The sequence below is a fragment of the Amblyraja radiata genome, chromosome 3, assembly GCF_010909765.2.
Source record: "Amblyraja radiata isolate CabotCenter1 chromosome 3, sAmbRad1.1.pri, whole genome shotgun sequence".
Lineage (NCBI taxonomy): Eukaryota > Metazoa > Chordata > Chondrichthyes > Rajiformes > Rajidae > Amblyraja > Amblyraja radiata.
Genome location: NC_045958.1, coordinates 89,771,814 through 89,780,719, shown reverse-complemented (window position 1 = coordinate 89,780,719; position 8,906 = coordinate 89,771,814). Strand labels below are relative to the sequence as shown.

The following is an 8,906-nucleotide window of genomic DNA, read 5'->3' as shown; positions in this document are numbered from 1 at the left end:
TCTGAATGAGCTTATGAGCCACCAAAGCATAAAAGGCTATAGACCAAGTGCTGATAAATAGAATTAGTGAATATGGGAACACTTGGAATGCTCCATACTTCTAACTGACTTGGATATAACTACACTTAAAAGACATTTGGACAGGTACATGGATAGGAAACGTTTAAAGGGGTTATGGGCCTAAAGTGGAACTAGTGTATGGGGCATCTTTGTCGACATGGCCAGGTTGGGCCGATAGGCCTGCTTCCCTACTCAATGGTTCTATAATTCTATAACCGAGTGATACGGACAATTCAAATTAAACTGGGATAGAGCTGGACTATCATGGATCACCAGAGCATGTAAACAGACCCTTTGGCCCAAGTTGGCCATGCCGATCAAGGTGCCCCAACTAAAAATTTGGTCATATAAACGAAAGCAACAGCAAATGATGGGAAATGAGAGGAATAGATCGGGTAGATGCACAGAATCTTGTGCCCAGAGTAGGGGAATCGAGGACCAGAGGACATAGGCTCAAGGTGAAGGGGAAAAGATTTAATAGGAATGTGAGGGGTAACTTTTTCACACAAAGGGTGGTGGGTGTATGGAACAAGCTGCCAGAGGAGGTAGTTGAAGCAGGGAATATCCCATCGTTTAAGAAACATTTAGACAGGTACATGGATAGGAGAGGTTTGGAGGGATATGGACCAAGCGCAGGCAAGTGGGACTAGTGTAGCCAGGACATTGTTGGCCAGTGTGGGTGAGTTGGGCCGAAGGGCCTGTTTCCACACTGTATCACTCTATGACTATCTGAATCCTAATGTTCCAGTATGATTGTTTCCAGATTCCAGCAACGTGGGGTGGCATGAGAGCGGTAGAGTTGCTGCCTTACAGTGCCAGAGACCCGAGTTCAATCCTGACTACAGGTGCTGTCTGTACAAAGTTTGTACATTCTCTCCGTGACCACGTGGGTTTTCCCCGGATGCTCCAGTTTCCTCCCTCACTCCAAAGACCTAGAGGTTTGTAGGTTAATTTGGCTTTGGTAAAAATTGTAAATTGTGCCTAGTGTGTAGGATGGTGCTAGTGTACGGGCTGATTGCTGGTCGGCGAGGACTCGGTGGGCCAAAAAGCCTGTTTCTACGCTGTATCTCTGAACGAAACTAAATCCATTGCCAGTTTTGTCAAAAATCATAATGCACAGAAGCTGTAAATATGGAATAATAACAGAAAGAAGTGCTTAAACTCTCAGTGAGTCAGGCAATATCTTTGGAGCCAGAAATAATATCTAATGTTTCAGGTTCTATAGGAACTGGGGGAAAAAACTTCCTTATTTTAAGTGGGTGGTGCATGGGTGACGTGCGCATAGCGCATGGTGAGGCGTGGAATCGCATGTAGTGGCGCGCGGTATCGCGGTACCGAAATCCTCGCGCGCCACCTGCGTAACGTATCGCTTACGCACGCTGACGCATTGGCTACGCACGCTGACGCATTGGCGTCGCACGCTGACGTCCCGGCGTAGCACGTGTATCGCGTGGTGACGCATGGTTACGTCACCGTGCGTCAACGTCTGTAAACATGCATCGCCGCGCGCCGCCGATACGCAGTCGGCCCGCCTTTTACGCGTCATGTGAGCACTGCATCACGTCACCACCCAGATATAAAGCGCATGTGTTTTCAAAATTTTCACTCACCGGAAAATGTATTGCCACGGAGTTTATTTCTTGCCAAGGAGTTCGAACGACATCGCGAATGGCTCCTATAAGAAGCAGGGCCATCAAGAACAAAGCCCAAAAGAAGCCAGCCATGCAGGAGCAGATCCATGTGGAGCAGATTGAGATCCAGGAGGATCCAGCCCCTGTTCCTGGCCATGTTGCTGCTCCTGCCCCAGCTCCAGGCCCCAGCTCCTGCCCCCAGCTCCTGCCCCCAGCTCCTGCTTCCTGCCCCAGCTCCAGGCCCCAGCTCCAGGCCCCAGCTCCTGCCCCCAGCTCCTGCCCCAGCTCCTGCCTCCTGCCCCAGCTCCTGCCCCCAGCTCCTGCCCCAGCTCCTGCCTCCTGCCCCAGCTCCAGGCCCCAGCTCCTACCCCCAGCTCCTGCCCCAGCTCCTGCCTCCTGCCCCAGCTCCAGGCCCCAGCTCCTGACCCCAGCTCCTGCCCCCAGCTCCTGCCCCAGCTGCAGAATAGCACTCTGATTTGGCTCAGGACACTGATGCCTCAGCTGGGTCAGTAATTAAGAAGATGAGGCTTATGGTAACCAAGCCGTACGATTTTAGAAACATAGAACATAGAAACATAGAAATTAGGTGCAGGAGTAGGCCATTCGGCCCTTCGAGCCTGCACCGCCATTCAATATGATCATGGCTGGGAAGAAGAGGGGGAGCTGGTAGAGTGGTATCAGGCCCACCCAGAGTTGTATGACAAAGGCCACAAGAATTTCTGGAACACGGAACTTCAGAACTCGCTGCTGGAAAACATGGCTGCGGTTGTAAGTACACACTTTGTAGTTTGTCTGCATTTCTGTGGTTGTAATTGCAGTTCCAATTAAGATTACAATTTGATCCACACTTATCTTCATTCATTCTATGTTTTCACAGATGACCAACTGTGCCAATGGTTCAAAAGCCAGAGGACAAGGTTTGGAAGGCTGTCGCACAAGTCTGGCCCTACCAGTAAGCTGGTGACTGAGAGACAACAGTGGATCGTGGATAAATGGGGGTTTGTGCAGAACCACATAGTTTGAGTGGAGAGGAAGGAGAGCACCAAGAAGGTGAATAGTTTAAAAATATTTAACAGTGATAATTTGTTGGTCACCTTTCTTGCTGCGTCCCGATGGTCTTGAACATCTGTGATACACATTTACTTTCATCCAGTTTATCAAGGATTAATGCCTGTGCATTATCTCTAGTGATGATGAGCCGGATCCTCTTGAGGGACCCTCTGGGTCCAGCACTGTGGCCAAACAGCAAGCGGAAGCCGGCCCGCACAACTGCGCCTGAATGAGAAGAGGCTGGAGAGCAAAGTCAGTGGGAGATGTTCGCAGATGTAAGTGCTTTTGGGTGAATTATCAACAAATGTATTATTTAACCCACTCCTACGTCCATGTTTCTCCATTGCCTCCCGAAATGTACTTACCTGGATCGCACTCTTTTGTTGCAGAACAGGCGAAGACAACGGCAGACGTCATGTCACACCCAAGGACGGTACACAAGAGGACCGTTTATGCCTTCTCAGCTTTCTTGCGAGAGGAGATGCTGCAAATCCCAGAATGCGAATGGCTTAGCTACTCCTTGGAGGCTTTTGCCTTGGCAAGGCCCCACAGATCTCCTCAGCCAGTAAAATCTTTTAATCAAAGTTCAGGGGATTTAGAAAACGTTTGACTTTTAATACTTTGTATGAATTACTCACTATGAATTCCTTGGTGTTGCAGAGTCTGATGAGGCACTTACCATTCATGGGACACCAACAAATGGGGATGATGACACCACGCCATGTTCACCAGGTACACTGTGAAACCTTTTCTGAGTCTGAGTCAAGATTATCTGTGACACACAGCTTGTGAAAGGTTGTGATTTATTTTATATGATTTGTTTACCTCCCAATTGATATTGATAGAGATTTATGTGTTTTACCCACAGGCGATGATGGGACCACGACACCTGGCATTCCCATGGATGGCAAGCTCACCCAGCATCAGGGTAGGCAGCTCAACGCCACACAAGGCACACCCTGCATCCGGCCAGGATGCATTCGCACCCACAGCATTCCCAGCGCGATTAGAGAGTCAGGACGCAAGTGTCAACTTGAGTCTGAATCTCTCGGACTATTTGATGGACAATAGCCCAGCACAGGCCAGCCGTAAAGAATGATGTCCTTTCACCAATATTCAATATTCTGTTGATGTGTTGTATATTAGAATTATGTTTCTTGTTGTCATTGTTCAATATGTTTTCTGTTTGCTTGCACTAAACAATTTATTTCTTAAAAAATTATTGGTCTTTGTATTTATTGTAAGTAAGTTCACGTACAACGTGATTATTATACTTCAGTGGAACCTTTTCGCGTTGCGGGAGAAGCAGTTTTTTGACTATTAATAAAATTCTTGTCCTTTGTATGAAAATTTGATGTGTGATGATCTTCTCATTTCTCAGTATTGTTAATCATGGAATTAATCTCACATATAGAAACCACGATTTATTAGATAAATAAAACACACAGACATTGAACTGCATTGAAATGCAAAATGTGTCATACAATGTAATATAATGTGGTCAATAAAGAAAGCCAGACACAAGCATTTAACTGCTTTTAAAACTATGGCATTTCTATGAAGATCCGATGTGCAAGGTATTATTATCACAGTATTAATAATCTCACATACATAAATCCTCCTTTTATTAGATCAGTTCCTGTAGTGGTGGTCCTCCGTTTGTGGTGTGGGATGTCAGCTGCTGATCCTCACCACATATTGTTCTGCCAGGGTACACTGCCCAGCTCGGAGTTGTAGTAAGCACAGAGATGGTCTCTCTGCTCCTTGGCTCTCTTGTTGCAGGTGTTTCCTTGCAATGTGCCCAGTGCCACCATCGGTGCAGCCTGTCCTCCAGCTCTCCATAAACCTGGTGTGACGTTCCCTGTCTGTTTGTCAATCGTGTCACCTTCCATCATGGCTGCTGCTGCTGCAACTCTGGTGTGGATCAGGTTGTGGAGGACACATGCTGCGTAGACAATGGTCTGCACATTCTCAGGCTCCTGCTCCGTTGTAGTCAGCAGGAATCTGAATCTGCTAGCAAGGATACCAAAAGCATTTTCCACGACCCTCCTAGTCCTGGACAACCTGTAAATAAAGGTCCTCCGCTCCCTTGACATCTGCCTGTAGGGTATGGCTTCATCATCCATGGGCTGAGTGCGAAGGCATCATCACCAACCAGTGCGTAGGGGATGTCAGGGTTGTCTTCTCCCGGCAGAGGTACTGGCTCAGGAAAGCCTGCTCTCCCTTCTTCCAGTACTTGCCCAAGGGAGGTCTCTCTCCAGATCCCTCCATCTGCGGCACTGCCAGGTGTGCCCACATCCACAAACAGGAAGTTGTAGTTTGCATCCACCACAGCTAGATAGGCAGATTGTTGGACAAAAGTCTATGATGGGAAGTCAGGTGTGAGCCCGCCAGGATAAAGAGTTGTGAATTGTTAAGGTGGAGAAAGGAATGCAGGTGGAGGGGGAGGGGAGAAACCGGTGTACGGTCCGCCAAGGTTTGGGGCAAAGAAAGTGGGGTGGTGGGGGGCGGGAATCTTGACGGAGAAAGGTGAGGGGAGAGGAGACTATTTGTGCGTTAGGTACATAAAATTGGATAATTCAATGTTCAATTTTGTATACAGTATTATATTCTCTACTTGATTAGTCACTGGTACGGTGTGGCACGGTGGCGCAGCAGTAGAGTTGCTGCTTTACAGCGTGAGAGACCCGGGTTCGATCCTGACTACAGGTGCTGTCTGTACGGAGTTTGTACGTTCACCCCGTGACCGTGTGGGTTTTCTCCGGGTACCCTGGTTCCCTCACACATTGCAAAGACGTATAGGTTTGTCAGTTAATAGGCTTGGGTAAGAGTTGGAAAAATGTCTCTAGTGTGTCGGATAGTGCTAGTGTACGGGGATCGTCGGTCAGCACGGGCTCGGAGTACCGAAGGGGCCTGCCCATGCTGTTTCTCTAAACTGAACTAAACTAGTCATTGAGTATAGTCAGGCCTGTCTTCAGTTATGATTTCAGTAAACAAATTTGAAGTGAGTTTACTGATTTAGAAGGAGCCTGAGGGGCAACTTTTTAACACAATGGAACGTGCTGCCAGGGGTAGAGGCAACATTTCAATGTTAATGAGCTCTTTATTGTCACATGTACCAGGTACAGTGAAATACATTTTTTTACCCACAGCTCAGAAAGACTGCCCCCGCACATAAGCACAATCCCCTGGTCAGTACAGAATGTACAGAGCTGCCCACTGAGTCAATGTGCAGCTGGCCACAAAGGCCCGTTGCAGCAGTCACCTCCATACCAGTCGTCCCGTAAACTGCCGTCCCTCCCTCTCCTTGCACGGCCCTCTTCAGCCCTTGTTCCCTGCGGGAAGCGTCCCGCAGACGACCTCGAGGGCGCAGAAGGTAAGACCCCTCTGGTTCTTCTCACTTGTCCCGCGTCCGATGCCATCTCCATTTCCCTCCATCTCCGCTCCGATTCCCAGACCAGTGGGCGAGCAGGGGCCCCTCTCCAGGCACAAGACATTTGGCCAGGTACATGGATAGGAAAGGTTTAGATGGCTATGGGGCAAATGGGTCTAGCTTCAATGGGGCACCTTGGTCAGCATGGACAAGTTGGGCCGAAGGGCCTGTATAAGTTTATGACTCGACATTACATTTCATGTCCTTATGCATGGAGTGAGTTATCTGATACCAAACAGCTGCACCCAAACAATAAATGGATCAGAACAGTGCAGAACTTCACAGAAGGACTGGGACTGGAGTTTCTGCAGAAATATGCAGAGTGACAAACAATCTGCTGGAGGAACTCAACATGTTGGGCAGCGCCTGTGGAGGGAAATGGACAGACTACAGTCCGGTTAGGGACCCTTCATCTGGACAAAATTAGTCTAGAGATAGAGTGTGAAAACAGGCCCTTCGGCCCACCGAGTCCATACGGACCAATGATCACCCATTGTTGTCCCAGTTTCACATCCTACACACTAGGGGCACTCTACAGAAACCAATCCACCTACAAATCTGATGAAGGGTCGCAACCTGAAGCCTCACCTATTCCTTTTCTTCAGAGATGCTGCCTGGTTTGCTGATTTGCTCTAGCATTTTGTGTCTATCTTTGGTGTAAACCAGCATCTGCAGTTCCTTCCTACACATGAACTACAAACCTTGACGTTCTTGGGATGTTGAAGGAAACCGGAGCACCTGGAGAAAACCCACGTGGTCACAGGGAGAACGTGCAAACTCCACACAGACAGCACCCGGGTCTCTGGTGCTGTGAGGCAGCTGCTCTACTGCTGCGCCACTGTGCCACCCTGTCAGATGTCAAGAGTGTTATATTGTCATATATCCCGAAACGGAACAACTGTCTATTGTCTATAACAGTTGACTGTCCATTTACCCCCACAGATGCTGCACAGCCCGCTGAGTTCCCCCAACCAATTGTTTGTTGATCCAGCTTCCAGCATCTGCAGTTTCTTGTGTCTCCACTCAGACATGTAAGTACCACTTCAGGGGTACTTACATGGCTGCAAGTTTCATGGTGACCAGAGAAAGCGTACAATGAATGCACTGTAGCATTTCCCTCTGAGTTATAGTCATAGAACACAGAAACAGGCCCTTTGGCTGGCTTGCCTATGCTGACCAAGATACCCCATCTACACTAGTCCCACCTGCCCACGTTTGGCCCATATCCCTCTAAACCTTTCCTATCCATGTACCTGTCCTAATGTCTTTTAGATGTTGTTATAGTTTCTGCCTCAACCACCTCCTCTGGCAACTCGTTCCATACACCCACCACCACCGTCTGTGTCAAAAAGTTGCCCCTCAGATTCCTATTACATCTTTCCCCTCTCACCTTAAACCTCTGTCGTCTGGTTCTTCAGAACGATGGATCTTCAAGTCTGAGTAGAGAATTGAGCGAAAGGTCCCGGCTGATGATTGTGTCTTTCAGATGAAAACAGAAAACAATTTGTAGGCCCATTGAGGTGAAAATGAAAGTCCTTTGAAGTGAAAACGGAGGTCCTGAGAACACTTTAGGCTTTGGGATAGTGAAGGAACCAATGGATATGGGGTTTGGGAGGGAAAGTGAGCTTGAGATGAATGATCCAAGACCTGCTTCTTCCCGGCTGTTATCAGGTTCTTGAGCAGGTTCAGTGGGCTACTATGGGTCAAATGAACTAGCGCAGATGGACTAGCCTAGTGTGCCAAACTTGGTCAGCATGGACAATGTGGGCCGAAGGACCCATTTCTGTACTGTGTAGCTCGATGATCTTGCAGAAGCTAAACTTATTTTTTAATGGAGATGTGTGGGATAGGATTTTATTCCCAGAAAGTGGGAGTCTGGAACACATTGCTCGGGGTGGTGTGGGGGCAGATACGATAGTGGCGTTTATGAGGGTTTTAGATAGGCACGTGGAAGTGCAAGGAATAGTAGGATATGGATCATGTAAAGGCAGATGAGATCAGTTTAACTCGGTATTGTTCGACACAAACGTTGTGCTGTACTATCATTCCACAACAAAAATTGCCACCAAGGCGATTAACCTTCATGTAATGCTGAGGCTTTATAAGGCACTGGGCAGACCGCATTTGGAGTATCGTGAGCAGTTTTGGGCACCATCTCTGAGGAAGGATGTGCTGGCGTTGGAGAGGATCCAGAGCAGATTTACGAGAATGATCCTGAGAAATGATTGGGTTAACATATGTTGAGCATTTGATGGCACTGGGCCTGTACTCGCCGAAGTTTAGAATGATGAGGGGAGATCTCATTGATACTTTCCAAATAGAGTGGATGGGAAGAAGATGTTTCCACTAGTGGGAGAGTCTAGGACCACTAGACACCCTTAGAATAAAAGGACGTACCTTTAAAAAGGTGATGAGGAGGAATTTATTTCGTCATAGGTGGTGAATCTGTGGAATTTATTGCCACAGATGGCTGTAGAGGCCAAGTTCTTGGGTATTTATAAGGCGGAGATTAACAGATTCTTGATTAGAACAGGTGTCAAAGGTTATGAGAAGGCAGGAGAATGGGATCGAGAGGAAAAGATAGACCAGCCATGATTGAAAGACGGAGTAGACTAGATGGGTCAAATGGCCTAATTTTGCTGCTATAACTATCTTATGAACCTCACTTTCTGTTTCACGATGCATCTCCAACATTTTTCTGGCGCTTTCTCCCTTTTTGTCACAGAGAAGAG

The 8,906-nt window shown here is 47.8% G+C and overlaps 1 long non-coding RNA gene across 1 annotated transcript; it reads left to right on the top strand.

Annotated features, from left to right (window-relative positions):
• Positions 1-2,641: 2,641 nt before the first annotated feature.
• LOC116970693 lies at positions 2,642-3,197 on the top strand. The gene is made up of 3 exons (XR_004411269.1): positions 2,642-2,741; positions 2,845-3,016; positions 3,131-3,197. It is a non-coding gene; the product is annotated as an uncharacterized LOC116970693 (long non-coding RNA).
• Positions 3,198-8,906: the final 5,709 nt, after the last annotated feature.